The 21,830-nt window shown below is 35.2% G+C and overlaps 1 long non-coding RNA gene across 2 annotated transcripts in view; it reads left to right on the top strand.

Moving 5' to 3' along the window:
- Nucleotides 1–19,855, top strand: part of LOC141391134 (uncharacterized) — a 58,322-nt gene extending 38,467 nt beyond the window's left edge. For both annotated transcript variants that reach the window (XR_012409567.1, XR_012409568.1), the window contains exon 3: nucleotides 19,213–19,855. This is a non-coding gene — a long non-coding RNA (uncharacterized lncRNA). The remainder of the gene's footprint in view (nucleotides 1–19,212) is intronic.
- The last annotated feature ends 1,975 nt before the right edge of the window (nucleotides 19,856–21,830 follow it).

The raw sequence follows: 21,830 nt of genomic DNA, 5'->3' as shown, positions 1-21,830 counted from the left end.
TGTTATTTTCGTTATAATCTTAAATTCTCTTCTCAAAAATTTATCATATCCTTGTGATTTAGTGGTAATTGATGGTCTAAAGTTGTTTTGTTGGGTCTCCAAAAACTAAAAAATTCGCTTTAAATACACATATACATAATTGATTGTACATAAATAATAGTTTGTAGGCTATGGTCTTTTTGTGAACCAATAACAAAAATTCATCTCATTTGCTGTTTTTCCATTATCTGCTTGGCAATGAATGAATAATTTCACATTCCTGCAATTTGCACTGAATTAATTAAAACAAAAATCCATTAAAACTCTTTCTATAACAAATCCAAAAAATCCCTACTCTCTTTTCATAACACAACACAACTAATTTCAATAATCTAAATTTGAAAATTCTATTCTTTTTTTATTCACACACAAGTTTAGCGGAAATGTAAAGCTAAAATAAAATGCTTTTGCGAAATATTCATAAGAGTTATGGTGGCGGCATTCACACCGTTTAGTTTTTCATTAAAACTTTTGTTTTGCTAACAAAACAATATTATACAATAATTCCCAATGGCATACAATATGGCAGAAGAAACTTTTATTACGCTAAGTGGTCAAAAAGAACGAAAAAATGCTAAATTCAAAAATCACAAACTTGATTATATTAAAATTATTTAAAATGTAATATTTTAAATATATAAAGTTTGATTTGAATTATTTTAGTTTTTTTTCAGTTTACCTTATTTTTAAAAGAAGAAATGAGCAAACATATATGTTTAAACTATGTACTGTCTACCTAGCCGTTTTTATGATACATAGAGACCTACAAAGAGACACCGAAATACAAAAACTCTCGTTGGGATTAGTTCTGCCAGATCCAGTTTGAGTTCTAAACACGTCTAAAAATTAACTTTTAGTACAGATCTATATTTCTGAATCCAATTCAAACCTTGTTTAGACCTCTGCCATAACAGTATAATAAAATGTAAAAATCATCTAAAATATTATTAGTCGAGGAATAATAAAGGGCTAATGGAAATTGGCTAAACCTGGGCTCAAGGATCAATATACACAAATTTGGGTGACACGAATCATTACATATTGTTCGAGGTAACAATCAGTGTGTTGAACAACTCTAATCACTAAAGGGTTTGTCTATAAAATCCATTGAATTGTCCAATAATTGCTGAAATTATGGGGAAAATCGCCACAAGGACAATAGCATGTTTTTAGCTACCACAAAAGGTCTTTTGTTTTCAAACAAACTTCAAATCAATTGGATTTACTACAATGAACTAAACCATTTACAGTTTTGGCCGTAAACTCAAATAAACATTTTTTATTGCCCTTTTATACCCTCAGCAGTTATGCTAACGAGGGTATATCAGGATTATTGTCAATTATTTCATATCCCATTTCAGAAAAAAAGGATAAATTTTTTTCGCGCTACATCAACGATTTTTGATATGTAGGTTAAGAAAAAGATTCCCAGTACGAATATGGTCGCGAGCCAATTTTTGGTTGTTGCGGACAAAAGTTATGGCGCTTTTATTTCGCTTTTTAAGAAAGAAAATATTATAAAAGCGCTAATTATTTTAATGAGCACAATTTTTACCAAAAAGTTCTCTCGAAGTGACTTCAGCGATTAGATTGCATAACACCTGCAAAATGTTACACAGAATTCGCGGAATGTACATATAATTGATAAATTATTGAATATAAGTCTACTTTTTTTTAAAATTAAGGCCCATTTGGTGGTCATATAATTACATAAAAAATTGTTGTGGATCCAAGCTTCACGGCGAATCAAATGAGACTGCAATCATACAGATTGCTGTTATAGTTTGAATGTTACAGCCAAAATAAACACATATTTCGGTCAAAAAATAATTTTTTGTTTGAAAAAATATTTTTTTTTCACATGCATTATGTAGTAGAAAATATTGTAAAAATTTATAGGAATACTTCCTTCATTTTGCTTAAATCTCCCAACAAAATAGACGGATTTTGCTTTATTGACATTCATATTAAAGATTTCCCATTAGGGAAGCTAATTGGGTTGATGAGGATATATGTCAAAGCTTCTGAAATGGAAATAGAGGTCAAATAACCCATTTTTATTTGTATGCATTTTAAAATACGTGTACATCGCGTAATTATCAAAATCATTTTGTCCGCATGTGATTTTCATGTACAGCAAGACCATATCTTTTAATTTGTATATATTTTTCGAAATTTAATTTGGACGCTAAGATGTAGCATCGGCTGCATCTTAGCACTAAAAAACCTAAAAAATATCGCTAATTTGCGCAAAGTGAATACAATTTTTGTCCGCATCCGATTTCAATGTCCACCATGAAAATCTACATCGATATATATCTATTTCAAGGCGATCAATTAAGAACCGTGGATGTAGCATCACACACTATTTTTTGGGATAAAATGAATGTAGCTCCCTTATCAGTGAAGTTTTCAAATCTCTATTTCCGCTAAAACGAAGATGCTGTATTAGTTGTTTCATTGCAGTGGAAACGAACCGCAGAAAACGCGATAAAATACGCGATATTTCCAAAAACAATTTTAGGTGATTTTTCTACTTTGGACTTTCTTGTAACTCGCGTTTTAGTAGATGGATTTTCACGAGGAATGATTTATTGGAGCCGGAACGTAAAAAACTAAAATGTGCAATCAAGTATACGAGGAAATCGAATGACAATTGTAAAAATTAGGCCCGAAAAATATTTTTTTTACAAAAATGTTCGCACAAAATTTCCGCATTTGGATGTAGATTTCTATGAAGCTGTGCGACTACATTCACATTAGTCGTATCAAATAACTCAAAATCGCAAGTACTACAATCCTATATATAATTTTTTAAAAAACCTATTTGCGGAATGAAATTAGAAGAAAATTTCAAAAAACACTGTAAATCTGGCTTCAAAATGTCAGCATCATTTAATGGTAGAAGCAGTTCAAATTTTGAAAAGTAATACATTAGTGAGATGATCCTTATTTAGTTTGCTTCTACTTTTACTTTGACAGGAAAATCGAGAGAAGTGTGGTTTACTCACAAATCGAGAGAAAACAAAAAAAGACATGGCGGCTTCAACCCATTTTTACCCATTTTTTAACATAAATATAGCCACAGCTTCCACACAAATTATCTTTTAAGGCCAATATTTTTTGCCACGTCCAACAACATTTCATTTTATCCAAAAATATTTAATTTGTATAATATAGAACCACAAGTCGCGTATTCTAAAAGGGTAAACCTTGGCTTCAGCTATGTTAAATTTTCAAAAATTTTGGTGATATACACTTTCATACGGGCAAAATGTGCCTTATCGAAATAATGGTTTTAGACCCCAAGTATGTTTGGACGAAATCCCTTTCAGACAATTTGGAGTCGATTTAGCAATGTCCGTCCGTCTGTCTGTCTGGTTGGCTGAAGCGCACGATAACTCTCGAACGGATCAACCGATTATGTCCAAAATTTGGCTTTCGTAATATTTTGTCCAAACATAGTTTAAGTTCAAAGATGGGTTATATCGGTCCACTCCTTTCTGTACCTCCCCCACAAAAGTTCGAAAATGTTCGGAAAAGTTGTGCGCCCTATAACTCTTGAAGGGAGTGACCGATTGTTCCGTACTTTCCTAATAAGTCTACCACATATAGATCAGGTTTGAATATGAACTATATCTGTCCACTCCTGCGGGTACCTCCCACACAAAATTTCGGATTAATTCACTTTAAGGCCCGCTCTCGAATCACTTTGATTTCTGTTGAAGCAACTTGCATACGCTGCCTCCTTTACGTCGGCAAGAGTATTTTCAGAGGCAAGTAAAAACTTCTTGAGAAAATAGCCTGAAAAATGCAAAAAAAAACCCCTATGACACAGTGTGTAGTGGTTAGAGCGCAAGATAACTTTCGAACGGATCAACCGATTTGGACCAAAATTTGGTCTTCGTCAATACCGATAATCAATACCAGTATTTCCCCGAATATTTAAATAATATCACTAAAATGGTATGCACTATATACCTTTGTGCGAGGTTTATGTGTTTTTTAATTGAAACAAAGGCACATTTCTAAAAGAGTAACAAAACGTATATTTGGTTCGAATGAAATACAAGAACTGAAAATTATAATTTCAAAAAGAAAAAAGTATTTTTCTGTCAATTTAAAATTCAAAGAAAAGGTGATGTAAGTTTACAAGTACAAACATTGTAAAGTATGCACCTACATTACCCCCTTCCTAGTGAAAACGATACAGATTTCTCTTCCGATTTGATAGGGGTGATCTGTTGACTTAAATCAATTTCTAAATGTTCAATTTCTGTAAATGCTGGTTTAAGTCGATCAATTGTAATGTTATCTGTCTTGCTTCCGATTTGAAGGGTAAAATATTTTGGAAATCTTTTAATCACTCTGTAAGGTCCATGAAATTTTTGCTCAAGAGGTTTAAGTACATGATCACTTCTTATCCACACATGGGAACATACATGCAATTCCTTGTTGATAAATATATTTGAACTGTTCTTATTTGAAGTTGTTGCGGGTTTAATTCCAGACATTAATGTTTGAAGATGTAAGAGAAAATCATCTGAATCTAGAACGACATTACTTTCGGTGAACATTTGACCAGGAACATGAAGTGTTTCGCCATATACCATTTCAGCTGGAGAGCAATTAATTGCATCTTTTACCGAAGTTCTTAACCCTAGCAATACTAAAGGCAAAGACCTTGTCCATTGCGTTTTGTTGTGGCATATCAATGCGGATTTAAGAGTTCTGTGAAGACGTTCAACTAATCCGTTCGATTGTGGATGATAAGAAGTCGAATGTTTTAATCGAGTTCCCAATAACTTTAATAGATTGCGAAAAGTATTCGATGTGAACTGACGTCCTCTGTCTGTGTGAACAATATCTGGTGGACCAAAACGAGATACCCAGCCATTTAAGAAACTTTGGGACACAGTTTCAGCTGTAATATTCGGCATTGGTATTGCTTCCATCCATCGGGTAAATCGATCAATGCAGGTAAGAATATAGCGATGACCATCTGATAGTGGAAATGGGCCAACTATATCTAAGTGCACATCAGCAAAACGTCGAGATGATAATGGAAATGTCCCGATAGGACTTTTTGTATGGCGAGTTATTTTTGATCGTTGACAATACTGACATGATTTCGTCCACTGTACACAATCTCTTTTCATGAAAGGCCAGCAATAACGTTCAGTGACAAGTTTTACGGAAGATCTTGAACCAGGATGAGATAAATTGTGTAAACCATAGAATATTGATTTTCGCAATTGAACTGGAACATATGGTCTTGGATTATTAGCTTGAGAGACGTCACAAAATATCTTCGTTTTTGAGGTAGGAATTGTAATGAGTTGTAAATTCATTGATGTTTCGGATTTTAACAAATCTTGAAGTTCTTGATCGCTTTGTTGAAGTTTTGAAAGTTCTTCAAAATCCAATAATGATAATGATTCTACACGGGAGAGTGTATCTGCAACGATGTTTTCATTACCCTTAATGTACCTCAAATCCGTTGAAAATTGGCAAATAAAGTTTAATTGTCGTAGTTGACGAGGGCTTGCTTTTTCTGGCTTTTGAGAAAAAGCGTAAATTAATGGCTTGTGATCAGTATAGATTGAAAACGAACGGCCTTCTACGTAGTCCCGAAAATACTTAACAGCTTCATAAATCGCTAATAGTTCTCGGTCGTAAGTACCAGGGTTTCGGAGTCGAGGTATTTTTGGCTCGACTCCGACTCCGACTCCAGGCGAGTTTTTTTCACGACTCCGACTCCGACTCAGACTCCGGGTCGACTCCGAGAGTGAATTCGTATACCACTAAAAATGAATAAAATGTGCACAAATTTTTAACTTTTTCCTATATTTTTGCCTATATAGGCTAATGTGTTCGTTTTTTCTTACTTATTCATTAGAAAGGGCATTGGTTCGAATACATTCGAACATATCAATACTGTTTCTGCCGAATCTTAAATTGAAAAATAGCAAAGTTAGAAAGTTTTTGTCGGTTTTCATTTTTTTGCACGAGTATATTCTGGACGGATTTCTTCCGCGTGAGAAAACCTTTAAGCCTTCAAAATATTTGAAAATGATGGGGCAATACAAATCGTATGGACTACATGCAATAAAAACTATAAGCAATTTACGATTTAGTGTGCTTAGCCTTAAAAGGAGACCAGTTGTAAAGCTCAATTAAAGCCATTTTTCATGATTTTTTTTTCGAGAAAACTACGTTAATTTTTGGCAGAATTTTTTTTTTTTTTCATCTGAAAGAGAAAAATATTACGAAGGTTTGAGGTAGTCTACGAAAATTTGTTTTCATTAAAACATTTTGAGGTGCCAACTCTATTTCGAAAACTAATAAAGCAATTGTCATATATTTTTGTCGCCGATTTCGAGAAAAACAAGGTTTATATGCTGCATACAAAATAAAATAAATTGTTCCCATCCAACGCTCATACTGAGGCAATATTGTTCCGATCGACTTAAAAATTTGACCACATTTTCTATGCTATTTATACTTTCTACCTTTTTCTGAAATTTATAAATAGGGATCACCCCTTAAACTAAAATTCAGCGCTCACATGTTGAACTTTTATTGAAATATTTGAGATATATTGTGTACACCACTTAGCACAAAGGCAGATGGATGTTTTCTGGAACTGAAAAATTAGCAAACGATGAGATTTCGTGCATGAAAATATACTACAAATATGTTGCTAGGAAAATTTTATGTAGTGTCGCTTCACTAGGACAAGAAATCGATGTTGTCATGTTTTTGTTGTCCTTTATCACTTTTACCCGATCCTTTCTTATGAAAACTATATGATTATGTATTTCATTGAATTTCGTATATGCAATTGAATGTGCAGAAAACTCTGACAGATTCGGTTATTTGAATATCTACATCTAAAGCCTTCATTGAATATTTAATGAATCCTAGATGAAAGATTCGCCGTTTGTGAGGCTTCTGTTTACCAACAACGAATTTATGATGCCTAGTTCAGAAGCGTTACCTTCCGAATTTGATATATAGTTAATACACAAACAAAAAAAAAAAAACATTGTTCCACTACATCCCATACGGGACAAGGGAGACTTCTCTCATATCAATGAGTGCACCCCGATTCATATTTAGCTCAATGATATGGAACCTACTGTTTATCGCCGAGTCCGAACGGCGTGTCTTAAGACACCACTTGTGGAGAAGTTTTTCAAGGCTGAAATACTCAGGAAATGTCGCCAACATTACTGAGGGGTATTTTGACACCGTTGAAAAATGTTTGATGTTGCCTGGCCGGGGAATCGAACCCCCGACCTTCTGCGTGCAAGGCGGGCGTGCATACCATTGCACCACGGTGGCACCCATATAGTTAATACATTATGCGAAATTTACCGAAATACATAAACATACGTTTTTTTTTTTTTGAGAAAGTAACGGGTAAAACTGGTAACGGACAATTAAAACGTGACAATATCGATTTCTTGGATATGGGAAACCTACATATATATTTCGGTAGAGCATTTTTGTAGAAGAAACTAAGCTAGAAGGACAGCATATTTGACATAAAGGTTCGTCATTCCATTTAACTGAAAACATGTAATCTAAAAATGATGAAACAATATATCCAAACAGAGATATAAAGCTATTTTTACAATGATTGATGAGGGCAATCAAAAAAATCATTATGTCATGACTCAGAAATTTCAGCTATGGGATCCTTTGGGGTTCTCAATTGGGGCTTTCATTCCCAAAAGGAATTTTCCTCCCCCAGATCTTAACTTCCGCTTTGTGTCACAGTGTATTCAGTAAGATTTCCCATAGAGACCACAATGTCTTTAATAGAAGACAATGATGACTTCTCATAAAAAACAAGATGAGAATACCTATAGACCTTTGTGAGAAGACCAGTAAGACTTCTGACGAAAGAGGTTAAAGGTCCAATCTTAATTCGATTGATAGAACTTTACTATTGTTTGCAAAAATGTGAAGAATCAATTGGATCAACAAAATAGGGATGAATAGACTACACTTCAGGGGATAGTAAATATCCTGTGAATTGTCCTTTAACTTAGTATAATATATAATTTGCATATCAAGCTTTTTGTAGAAAATTAACTTTTGTTGAAACTGAGGTATGGGGTATTGTAACTCGCGATCAGTTTTACTATACCATAACTTTTGACCGCATTTCGGCAAAATAAACTGTTTTAGCCCGATTCACCGAGGGGTTTCTTAAAATAATAATTTGAGCGGAAGCTGTGGTCGTACCAAAGTAAAAAAATCGGAAAAAATCGTTGAAATAAACGAGTTTCATTATGTTATTTTCCAATTAGTGGTTTTACAACAAAATGTAGAGCTTAATGCTCAAAGGAAAAGTTAAAGAGCACACTTCAGAGTTGAAGTTTCTAATGTATGATTTTTTAATATATCCACTGTATCTACCTCAAACGGATGCTGACATTTTGAAACCTGAAAAATGGGGTTTTTTGAATTTCTGCTCTAATCGGGACGCGCAGCAGGATTTCCCTAAAAGCTTATTATTGGATTGTAGTACTCGCGATTTCGCATTTTTTAATGTATAGCATGAGGGTGTAGCCCTCACAGGATCACAGTAATCTGCGCCTAAACACGAAATTTTTGTGCGTAAATTTTTCACAAAAACCTATTTTTTTGGTTTAAAATTTACAAACGTCATTGGATTTCCGTGGAAACCCGCGTAAATTTAGTTTTTTTACGTTCTGAATCTAACAAGCCACGACGCGTAAAAATCCACCCACTAGATCGGCGGATATGATACCCCTCAGATTTCGAAAACTTGCAAAAAATTATTTTGAAAATATCGCATATTAAAACGCGTTTTGGATGTGTCAGTTCTACTTAAATAAATAGATCGATACGCGTGTTTAAACTGCGCGAAAACAGATATTTCAAAACTATCGCTAATCCAGAGATATAATAGATTTTTTCTAAAAATTAAGTGCGATGCTACATCCACGGTTCTTGATGGATCGCATTGAAACGGCGTAGAATGATGTATTTTTTAATGGTGATTATTGAAATCGGATGCGCATAAAATGTAAATGAACTTCGCGGAAATTATGAGCATTTTACTGTATTTTGCACCCTTAAATGCAGCAGATGCTACATCGTGGCCGCCAAATAGAATTTGACAAACTGTACATCAAATAAAAGGGATTGATTCGCTGTGTTGGAAAATCGGATGCGCATCATGTCATTTTCATAATTACGCGGTTTATATGCGTCTCAAATGTTGTAATATTCAATATAACATTATTTTAACGTTATGCCACAATTGGAATTCCTTGTGGTTTAATATATAGTCCGGTCAAAATAGACATGCGTATAAGGGGGAAATAGCAAAAATTCCCACAAAGCCGAATTTTGGTGGAGAGCTAGGGTTGGTCATTAGAAGCAACGTCCTAAAAGTCCCCATCGATCCCATGTGTGCAAAACAAGTTATTCGGGGTCAAAGGTCATTTTTGGAGGCATTATTCGGTTTTTTTAGTTTTTCTCAAAAACGGTAATACTTAGCAAAAGCCCGCTAAAGTAAAAGTTGTAGATTCAATAATTGTCTACAAGATTGGTCTTTATGATTCTTAAAAAAGACTTACCATTTTCGAGATATCTCGATCTAAAGGTCAAATAAAAAATTAGCCGCGTAAGTACATTATGAGGCGAACCGGTTAAAGTAACGACACTATGTGTTAGATACTTCCGTAAGCTTTCAAACGATATCCACTTTGCAGTAATCGGTTCAGTAGAACCGGGTCTAACCCGGTTTTTAAATTTGGCCCTTTGGGTCTAATAACCGGCGAACCGGATCCGCAACCGTTGAAAATTATACATTTCCGTAATCAGCGCAACAAACCCTACCTTCGGACAAAACTTGAAAAAAATCGGAGAGTTTTCGTTGGGGTCGTTCCCGTTGGGCTTTCGATTATACATGTGGGTTAAATGGGCTATTTTTGCATAAAATGACTCTAACATTGAATAACTCTACTAAACACGCTCCGATTTTGTTGGAATTTTTTTTAGAAGATAGCTATAATTTCGCTCTTCAAGAAAATATATATTTTTTGGGGGGACAGACCCGATTACTTCGCTTATTTTAGCCGGTTCGTCTGAATATGTGCATATTTCCCTTATAAGTGCATAAAAATCATGTGTTTTTTAGAACAGCTATATCTCAAGAATGGTTCCTTCTAAGAAAAAATTTATAAGTGTCAAACTTGTAGATAATTTTTCTGTCTACAATATTTACTTTAGTCACTTTCTGATTCGATCAACCGTTTTCAAAAAATAAATCCGAAAACCTAAAAACCCTTAAATTTTGACCTTTGACCCCGAATAATTTTTTTTGCACACATGGGATCGATGGGGACTTTTAGGACGTTGCTTCTAATGGCAAACCCTAGCTCTCCACCAAAATTCAGCTTTGTGGGAATTTTTGCTATTTCAATGTCTATTTTGACCGGACTAATAAGGTTCTAATAATATTATCCAATAGGAAAACTATAAGCGAAAAATTTGTTACAACGGAATATCCTCATTATTGCGTGAAATTTTGACGAAAATGCCGAAGAACTCAAACATTTTTTCTCCAACTTTTCCTATAAAACCATAAAAAAATAAAATTAGAATAATATGATTTTAATTTTTTCGTAATATTTTCTTCGTATTTTTGCAAATAACATGAATACTATAGCTCCAACATTCGTAACTTAGGTTTCATTTTATTCCTCATAATGTCTGGATGCTGTTATAATTTTTTTTATATATTTTTCGTAACTATGAGCGCTATTTTTTCGAAAATATGTTTGTAAATACATGAAATTTTTTAACAAATTTGATTTTTCGCGAATCCATTGAGACTTTGCGATTATTTTTTGCATCATCGCAAAGGTTACGAATTCAGTTAACGATAATGGGATATAACAGCTAATTATATTAAGCCGCGATTTTTTTAGAATTTTTTCTTATTATCATAATTAAAACGGTCATATCTTTTGCGCGCAACGATCAAAGTTAGTAACGAAAACAGATTTGGAATGCTGATTTTTTTCTTAATCTATGTACCAAAAATCATTGATGTAGTATCAAAAAATATTTTTGATTTTTTTGAAATGGAAAAGACAATTTTACACATTTTTCCTGATACATATTTTCTTTTACCTTTCTTTTAAAATAAATAATCATTTTAAAGAAATGTTCTTGTTGCAAATTTAAGGTTATATATCTATAACGTAGAAAAAAATTTTGCCCGGAGTCGGAGTCGAGCTATTTTTTTCGACTCAGACTCCGACTCCGACTCCAGCAAAATTGCTCGACTCCGACTCGTAGACTCCGACTCCGACTCCGAAACCCTGGTAAGTACTATAGCGTTGCTGAGTTTTGCTTAGCTTCTTGGTAAAGAAAGATAATGGTTGTAACTCACCATTTATTCGTTGTTCCAAAACAGCACCTAAAGCAAAATCTGATGCATCTACTTTAATGGATAATTCTGCATCACTAACGGGATGAAATAACAACACTGCATTTGATAAGCTTGACTTACATTGCAAAAATGATTTTTCCGCTTCTTTAGTCCAAATAACAGGTCGTTTATCATTTTTCACTACATTCTTGAGAAGTTGGTTTAGTGGGGCTTGTTCTGTCGCTGCATTAGGTAAAAATCTTCTATAAAAGTTTACCATTCCGAGAAAGCGTCGTAAGTCCTTTATAGTCGAAGGCTTAGGGATACTTACAATTTCATCAACTTTGCTTCGAATGGGTTGCATTCCAGTTGATGATATTCGGAAACCAAGGAAATCGATTTCACTATTACCGAAAGAACATTTACCTTGATTGACGACAATGCCATATTTCTGAAACCTCTCAAAAACAATCTTCAGATGCTCCAAATGTTCAGCAGGCGATTTTGAAAATATAAGGACATCATCAATGTAGACAAAGACAAAAGGTAAACCGCGTAGTACTTCATCCATTAAACGTTGGAAACTTTGGGCGGCATTTCGCAATCCAAACGGCATTTTGACAAATTCGTATAAACCAAATGGAGTAGCGATAGCAGTTTTTGGTACGTCGTCAGGAAATACAGGGATTTGATTAAACGCGCGCGCCAAATCCAACTTTGAAAATATGCAGCTACCGGCTAAGTTAATGTTGGCATCAGTGATAAAAGGTATTGGATAACGATCAGGTACCGTAATTTTATTTAAAAATCTCCAACACATCTCCACTCACCATTTTTCTTGGGAACCATATGAAGAGGATTCGACCAATTACTACTTGATGATCTAATGATCCCATGTTCGAGCATATACTCAAAATCTTTTTTGGCAATTTTGAAACGATTTTGATCTAAGCGCCGTGGTTTTGCATGTACGGGTGGTCCAGTCGTTTCAATATGATGATATATTCCATGTTCCGTTTTAATTCCAGGAAGAGTGGAGGCTTGATAGACATCTGGATACTTCATTAACAATTTGTTGTAAACAGATTCATTTTTCACCAAAGTTGTTATGCCTAGTGACGGAGATTTAGAAATTTTCGCTGAAACTTGCAGATCAGTTTTGCCATCAATCAATGCTTTACGCTTAAGATCAGGAAGAAGATGAAAATGTTTTAAAAAATCAGAACCAATAATGGGTTTTGTAACATCTGCTATAATAAAGGTCCAAGAAAAATTTCTGCGTAATCCGAAATCTAAATGCATGATTTTCTGACCGAAAGTACGAATTGAAGAACCATTTGCAGCAAAAATTTTAATACCACAGTCTGACGTTTTTGAAGTCTTGAAGCACAGAGGAATTACAGACACATCGGCTCCGGTGTCAATTAAAAAATCTCTGTTGGAAAGCTTATCTTTAACAAAAAGGCGACACGAGATACCACTGTAATCTGGAATTGTCGCAACTTCCGAGTGGTCCTCTAGTTTTTTGAGAAAGAGCATGGAGACACGCATTTTGTTGCCTTCTCAGCAAACCGATTATGGTACCAACACCAGTCTCTGCGTCGTGACTTACTTCTGTTACGCGACTTGCTGTTATTACCTGTGTCTGAACGAGTCTGAGAGCGGTTTCTAGAAAAGTTGTTGAATTTCTTTCCTAAAGCTTCAATTTGACGAGATATTTTGATCAGATCAATATTACCAGCTGCAGCAGTTACTTCATAAAGTTGTGGCGAACGTAGGCTCATGATCTTATCTGCTTGCAGAGCTAACGAAGACAAATCGCTTACTTGACTTATTGTTAAAATTGACCGAACATCTTCTGGAAGTTGTTCCAAAAAGAGTGTCTTGAGAACAGCGTCATTTAATTGACCAGAAGCAAGATTTTTCATAATTTGCAGCAAATGCGATGGCTTTTGGTCTCCTAATTCTTGATTTTTCAGCAGTCTGCGGAGTTTTGATTCCTGAGATTCGGAAAATGTCTCCATAAGGCGATTTTTAACGGCAACAAATCTACCATCAGCAGGAGGGGATTCCAAAATATCACAAATGTGAGGAAGAAAATTTGAATCGATATTTGCTACAACATATTGGAATTTGGTCTCATCGCGAGTGATACCAGAAATGGCAAAAATAGCTTCAACCTGCATAAACCATAGTTTTGGATTTTCTTTCCAGAATGGAGGCAGCTTGTGGACACTAGAAACAGCAACATTACGGGCTTGAGAATTTTCATTCCGACCATCTGCTAATTGATCCGAATTTTCCGAGGGCATTGTTACACTAGTTTTGTATTTGGTTTTTGTATTCAACGATTTAAAACGCGAGGTCACCAATTAATGTGCGAGGTTTATGTGTTTTTTAATTGAAACAAAGGCACATTTATAAAAAAGTAACAAAACGTATATTTGGTTCGAATGAAATACAAGAACTGAAAATTATAATTTCAAAAAGAAAAAAGTATTTTTCTGTCAATTTAAAATTCAAAGAAAAGGTGATGTAAGTTTACAAGTACAAACATTGTAAAGTATGCACCTACACCTTGAACGTGGTGACCAATTTGGTCCAAACTTTGGATCTCCTAATATTTTGTCCAAATTAAGTTTAACTTCTTAAATGGCCCATATCAGTCCTCTCCATAGAGTACCTCCCCCCACAAAAGATAAACATTTTTGTCTAAGTGCAGTTTAGGGTCTGTTCGAAGATCCTTTGGAAATGTATACCGATGCTGTTCGTTGTGGTCCTGTTTACGCGATGTTATGTTTCCGTGGACAAGTCCATGCTTCCTGGCATACTGGTCCAAAATTTATAGATATATATCTATCAAAAAGATATGACTCCCAAAATAAGATCCACTTCCATAATGGACTATATCGGACCATTCCTTTAAGTACCCCTTCTGCAACACTTTTGAACTTGTATTCTAATCCAAATTTTTGTCGGCAAGTACAAATGTCCAAAAAGGCCACAAAATTCTGAAAATACCCTAAATACATTCGACCTGTCCGTGGATGAAAGTTTCAATTCACATAAGCTGAGGGTATACCTCTGTCGACAAAGCCGACAAATACTTTTTACTTGTTAATATGGAAATGGTGAACACTGGAAATTTTGTTGCACCTAATTTAATTATTAAAAAAATATATTTTAGAAAATCTGCTGTGTGGCATCTCTACACACAAAAAGTTACCCACATTTATAAATTGGAATTTCAAAAACTGCGACCCCATATCACATCTCTAACCCCTTCAATCCAACAATAACGCTCATTCAAAATTCAAGGCTTCAGCGGTTTCGGCAACATTCCGTAAAATGTTCGGTATTCTAAATGGCAATATAAATCCACGTTCTCGTATGTACGCATACCTTCGACTTGGTGTATTTAAAAACAGAACAAAACTACATTGACCAATTGGCTTTAAATTTGGACCTCGAATTCTCAGAGGATATAAAAGCTTAATTTAAATATTATTATTAGAACGGATATTTTGAAGATTTTATGCTCAATGTCCAATCAAGTAGCTGTTTCGGAATTTGTGGCATCAAAGGGTAGAAAAACTTTTTTCAAATAAGTAACAACGGTGTTAAGTTCGCCAGGGCCGAACTTTTTATACCATCCCCTTTGAGTTGTATTGACATAAAATGGACCAATTAGTTTTCTTTCGTTTATGAAAGTACTAAATTCTGCGCCACGTCAACGCTGTTTCCTAGAAGCGTGCACAAACTGAAAATATGTAAAAGAAGGAGGTACATACCAAAATATTAACCTATATTGATCATTTTCTGTGTGGTGGTTTTCCACCCCTTTCTTCAATGGCAGCTATATTAAACACAATTCTCTGTAGGCATGTTTATAATGTGGCTAAAACCGTAAAAATCGCAAAAATCGATAGGTACCATTTATGGGGTTACATCACAACGTAGACCTATAGCGACAATTCCTTACAGGCATTTTACCCATTTCTGTGGAAAAATGCGGCTGAAACCTTGACGTGGACCTATACTGATACATTTATGGGGAATGTTTTTGGTCCCAAAGACTACGTACGCTTCTTTGGGGGCTATACGAAGACGTGGACCTATACTGATAATTCTCTCCTGGAATATTTTATACCCCATGGAAAACTTAATATGTACCAAATTGAGGCCATAACATTAAAAATACCGAAACTCGGGAGGTACAGTTCTATGGGGATTAAACGATGGTGTGGATCTATAAATTTCAGGAAGAAAGTTTTATTCCCCCAAAGAAGACCAAATTAGAAATTTCAGCAATCTCAATGGGAGCTATATCAAGACGTGGACCTATAACGACAAATTACCAAGGAAAACTTAATACCAAGTTTCAGCCATTTCGGTGGGATATTGAGTCCACTTCCTTCAAAATACCGAAAATCGAAATGTACCGCTGTAGAGTTGGGTAATCTAGTTCCTAGTTCCTTGTGCTAGTTCAAAAACGTATGAGTAACATCATGAAATGTAACGTGTGATATTAAGTATACGCATTTTGTTCAAAGAAAAAATGTGGGCCATTTGAACTGCGAAGTGAACTAGTTAGTTTCATATAGTTCCTTTGCCACAACTGTATACAGCTCTACCGCTATATATATATGAAGGGCTATATGAAGGCAAATTTGACAAATTTGAGGTGGAAAATGTAATACCACCAACGAAGACTAAATACCAAATTTCAGCCATTTCGGTCGAAAAATATCGAAAATCGGGAGGTACCGACATATGGGGGCTATATAAAGGCGTGAACCTATACCAACAAATTGCAGGTGGAATGTTTTATACTCCCAACGAAAACTATATATCAAGTTTCAGCCATTTCGGTGGGATATTGAAGACACAACCATAAAAATTCCGAAAATCAGGAGGTGCCTTTCTATGGGGGCTATATGAAGGCGTGACAGATATAGCCCATTTTCAATACCAAATATCCTAGGAGAATTAGAAGCTTCTATACTTGTACATCGACTTAGAATTTTATGCTAATTAAAAATACATATACTTTAAAGTGTCTCCGATGAATATTTCGATGTGTTACAAACGGAATGGCAAATTTAATTATACTCTCCCTACATATAAAAATCCTACGCGTTGACCCTCAGGTAGTAAAAACCTTCTTGCACAAAAAAATCGTACAATGTTAAAAAGTTTAGAACTTGCTTTCAGTACATTATTCAGAAACAGCTTTCGCGTTATCGCGAAATCGATGGAAAAATATTCAGAGCAATTTTCAAACTGACGACCTTATCTCAAATGGTAGTGCTTCTAGAACACTTATTGTGGGAATAGAATTCCAGCCAAATACAAAACATATTGCACTTTGGTATTTTTATACCCTCCACCATACTATGGAGGGTATATTAATTTTGTCATTCCGTTTGTAACTCATCGAAATAATCATTCTACATCCACATGTCTGTCCGTCTGTAGAAATCACTCTTGCATCCGAACCGATTGAAGTATGTGTATAAAATGTTGATCAAATCTGTTTGATCCCGATTTTCGGTATTTTGAAGCCTTAGCCATATTATCCAACTAAAATGACTAAATTTTGGTATTTAGTCTTCCTATGGGCTACAAAACGTACACCTAGAAATTTGTCTGTACAGATCCACGTTGTGATATAGCCCCCGTAGAAGGGTACCTTCCGATTTTCGGTATTTTGAAGCTTTTAGCCCCATTATCACACCGAAATCGCTGAAATTTGGTATTTAATATTCTTTGGGACTATAAAACTTTCCCCCAGAAATATGTTTGTATAGGTCGACGTTTTGATATAACCCCCGTAGAACGGTACCTCCCGATTTTCGGTATTTTGAATGTCTTACCTATATTATCCAACCAAAATGACTGAAATTTGGTATCTAGTCTTCCTATGGGCTACAAAACGTACGCCTAGAAATTTGTCTGTACAGATCCACGTTGTGATATAGCCCCCGTAGAGCGGTACCTCCCGATTTTCGATATTTTGGAGGTTTTAGCCTCATTATCGCACCGAAATGACTGAAATTTGGCTTTTAGTCATCTGGGTGACTAGAAAACATTCCCCCAGCAATGTTTTGGAATCGGTCCACGTTTAGATTTATCCCCGATAGAACGGTACCTCCTAATTTTCGGTATTTAAAAGGTTACAGCTTCATAATCACATCGAAATATCAAAAATTTGGCATTTAGCATTCGATATGAGTATAAAACCTACCTACTAAGAATTGTGGGTATTAATATAGCTCTCATAGAAGAGGTATAGCGGTTTCTCACATTGGAAGCTATTACGATACTTGTCGATGTGAAGTCTTCTAAGGAATTACTCTATTGTAGTGACTGTACCTTGGTATTTCGGATCCGCAATATAGGCTCATGTTTAGGTATACTCCCAATATGGAGGTACCTCCAGATTTTGCGTAGTTTTAAGGTTGTACACGCATCGTCCAAATGGAATTACAGTCAAATGGAATTTCGGATTATGAATGGGTAAAAATATCGGTGCCTCATTGTTATTAAAAACTGGTTAAAAGAAAGTAATATCTTTCATTAGCGTGGCAGAAGAGGGTAGTACTTTCATAAAGGACAGGGAACTAATTTTTCAATTTTACTTCAATGCAATCGGTGGTAGAGGGTATACAAATTTCGGACCGGTCAAACTTAACACCTTTCATACCTGTTTTATACTCTAATAGCATAATTCAGGCTTTACTCCTACACCTAACACAATTTTATTACCATTTAATACTTTTCGTACACATACGAAATTCCAGGTCTTTTCGTTTATACACATAGATAAAAGTTTCAAAAGGTATTTCCTTATTTCCAACATGTATCCAAAACTCAATTCACTTTTCCAATTCTATATGTTCCTCTAAAACCAATAGAGCTATTAAGTATTTTTCGTATAAATACGTATAAATTTCCAAGACCAAGGAGGGGGGTCTCTACTCTAAACACCAATTGCTATCATAATACCAAATTTCAAAATTCCATCTCTTCCCTTTACACAATGACAAATTGTACCAAATTCTGTACCATTTAGTATTTTTGTATACTTATTGTACGTATTTCCCCAACCACATCCATATCTAAACTCTACATACCACAACATCAGCTACTATAATACCAAATTTTCAAAATATATATCCAATATCGAATTTAGTACCATTTAGCACTTTCTTATCACCGTTCTACACACCAACAGTGATCCTAGTACCAAAATTCAGAATTCAAGTTTTAGCAAATACTCGTACCAAAGGGTATCAAATTTTTAACCATTTAGTCCTCTTTTACGACTTTCCAAAAACTAATTTCATATTTCATCCGTTCACCTAAATCCTAAATCCATTGTAGTTCGATTTTGTACTTTTCATACACATAAGTACGAATTTCCAAACCTACCTCACATCTATACTTCATCCAAACTTCAGGATTGCAGTTCTATGCGTTCACGCAAATCCAAATTTTATCGAATTTAGTACCATTAAGTACTTTTCGTACACGAATTTCCAAAACTACCTTCATATCTCAATCCTATACTCCAACAGTAACATTTATTCCAAATTTCAGGATTTCACTTCTATCCGTTCACCCAAATCCAAATTGTACCAAAGTTTGTAATAATTACAGTACCATTCGTACACATAAGTACGATTTCCCAAAACTACTTCCATATATCAATACTGCACTGCAACAGTAATCTAAATTTCTTATTTCAGGTCTCTCCAGATAACATTGATGCTGTGCGTGAACTGATAATGTCCTGCATGTGATATACCGTGATATAGAGGCATCCTTGGGCATTTCTTCCACCACATATTGCATAAACACCTGTCAGTAAAAAAGTCATTTCTCGTTTGATCCAGCACAAGTTGACAATCTCTTAAAAACGGCTCTTGCCGATTGGTGCGAATAAATTTTGAAAAATACGATAGTGGTGCTTTAAAAGATTTTTATCTATTTCGATCTATTCGTATGAGCCCGAAACAAAACATTGCCTTGGTTGCCTGTTTCTTCAGCAAAACTGGTCATGTCGGGACTATTCCAACATAGGACGATTAATTCTGAATGGTACGCTACAATTTGTATGTCTGAAGTCTTCGGAGTAATTCGAAAAACGAACAAGAGAATTATTGTGCACCATAACATTGCGATCTGTCACACATCGATTCAAACCAGCGCCTTTTAAAGCTGACCGAACGTGGAACTGATGGGCCAATCGCCGTACAGAACTGACTTGGCACCGAACGATTTCTTTTGATTCCCGCACATCAAGAAGAAGAGGCGTGGTCAACGATTTTCATCGCTAGAAAATGCAGTTGAAAAAAAGTGCTTCAACAGTTGGTTTGAGCCCATGCAAAACCCATGCTCGAGAAAACTTTAGAAAACAATAAAACTATTTTTGATGATAAATATTTGCGTTTTCATTATTAGGCCCAAATTCCAAATATGAGGATAAGCTGCCATGTCAACAGTGAAACAGTCGACCGATACAACATTTACTGGATACATTATTTTACAAGAGGTTAGATTATTTAACTCCCAATAGCTTATTGATCGGAATTCCAGATATGTTCTTGTGGACCTGACCACACGGATATATTTTCTCGTGTGTAAGCCCAATAAGCCTAGAACCCAATCTGATCCAAAATTTTTTGTAACTTTTACATATTTTCATACTACCTGACGTCAAAAAACACGAAAATTTAAACACATCTTACGGTGACCAACTAAAGTGGGTGGTGCACACGGCAGTTATCGAAACGAATGACTGAAATTCGATCAAGTTCGATCGGTCTATTATTTCCGGTACCTCTTGTACAAAAATTAAATCCAATTTACAACCCACTCCTCGAATGTTGAAGTTTGAATGACGGGTAGTTCTTGTGAGATTAACTACAGCAGTATATTTTGTTGTTGAGAACGTCCGTACTTCTCGATATTTGGGAACGAAATACCTCTTTGGGGCTATATCAAAGTGTCTAAATACCTTTACAATTTTTTGTGGGCAAGTTTTATAACAGCGGGGAACCTCCAAAGTCAAATTACGGATAGTTCCGTAATTTGACTCAAAATAACGAAAATCGGGAGGTACCGTTATATGAGAGCTATACCTATGTTGACTATTTTTAGTGAAGAAGTTTCGTGACCACTGAAAACTCAAATGACAAATTACAACAGGTTCGATTTTGGAGCTAAATTTCATGACCACAGAGAACTTCAAAAGTCAAATTACAGCTAGTACTTTTAAAAATTGTTGCTAAAATGCTCAAAACACCGAAAATCGGGAGGACCTATGTTGAAGATTTTTGGTATAGAAGTATTGTGACCAATGAGGACCTCAAATGTAAAATGATAGCTAGTTCGGTTAAAAATTATACCTAAAATTCTCAAAATAACGAAAATCGGGAGGTACCGTTATATGAGGGCTATACCTAAACATGGGCCTATGTTGAATGGTGGAGTAGTGTAGTGACCCCTAGGAACCTTAAATGTCAAATTACAGCTAGTTCGGTTAAGAATTGTACCTAAAACCCTCAAAATACCGAAAATCGGGTAGTACCGTTATATGGGGGCTATACCAAAACGTTAGCGGATATAGCCCACCTTCGAACTTCACCTGCCTATGGAGAAAAGACACTCGGATGCAAAAATGCAGCGCCAAAGCTGAATTATTGTGGACGCTAGAGTGATTACAACAGACGTACAGACAGACTGACATACAGACGGACTTAATATACCCTCCATACTATGGTGGAGTAATGGTAATACCTACGGTCCAAAAAAAATTGCACATTTTAATTTTAAGTTAAGTTCTGGTTTTTACTGCATGTGAAGTAAAACTTTATTCACCATACATCCCATGAAGGATTAAAGATTTTATTCGTGTAGACTGTGTAAATTGGATCTGTCAGTGAAATAATTGGGTCCACTGGTTCTCATACCTCCCACAATCGCCTTTATGCAGTTTATTCCCCGATTTTGGATTCAAATTATCGCACCTTGGAATCACTTATTTAGCGGCGCTTAATTAATAACCTTTTGCACAAAATAAGTCTGCATCAGGACAATATCGATTCATGTTTTGGTGTGGTCCCCATACAAGAGTACTATGTGATTTAATTTCTTTTTAGGGTCTGGACTACATTGTTCACTCGAATTAATCGTAATCCCACAGTTCGACTTCTTACCAAAAATGGCCGATACAGGTAAACGTATTGTAATTGTACCTCCCAACATTCTCCACCGACCTGATCTCACTGAATGTGACATGTTCTTCTTTATTTCCTTAGTAGTGATCGAAGTCAAATGTTTTTGCTGCTAGAATCGACCGCAT

This window comes from Musca autumnalis, unplaced genomic scaffold (genome assembly GCF_047663935.1).
Source record: "Musca autumnalis isolate F117 unplaced genomic scaffold, ASM4766393v1 scaffold_1, whole genome shotgun sequence".
In the NCBI taxonomy this organism is placed as follows: Eukaryota; Metazoa; Arthropoda; class Insecta; order Diptera; family Muscidae; genus Musca; species Musca autumnalis.
Note: the sequence above shows the minus strand (reverse complement) of the source record. Positions and strands in the feature narration are given on the sequence as shown.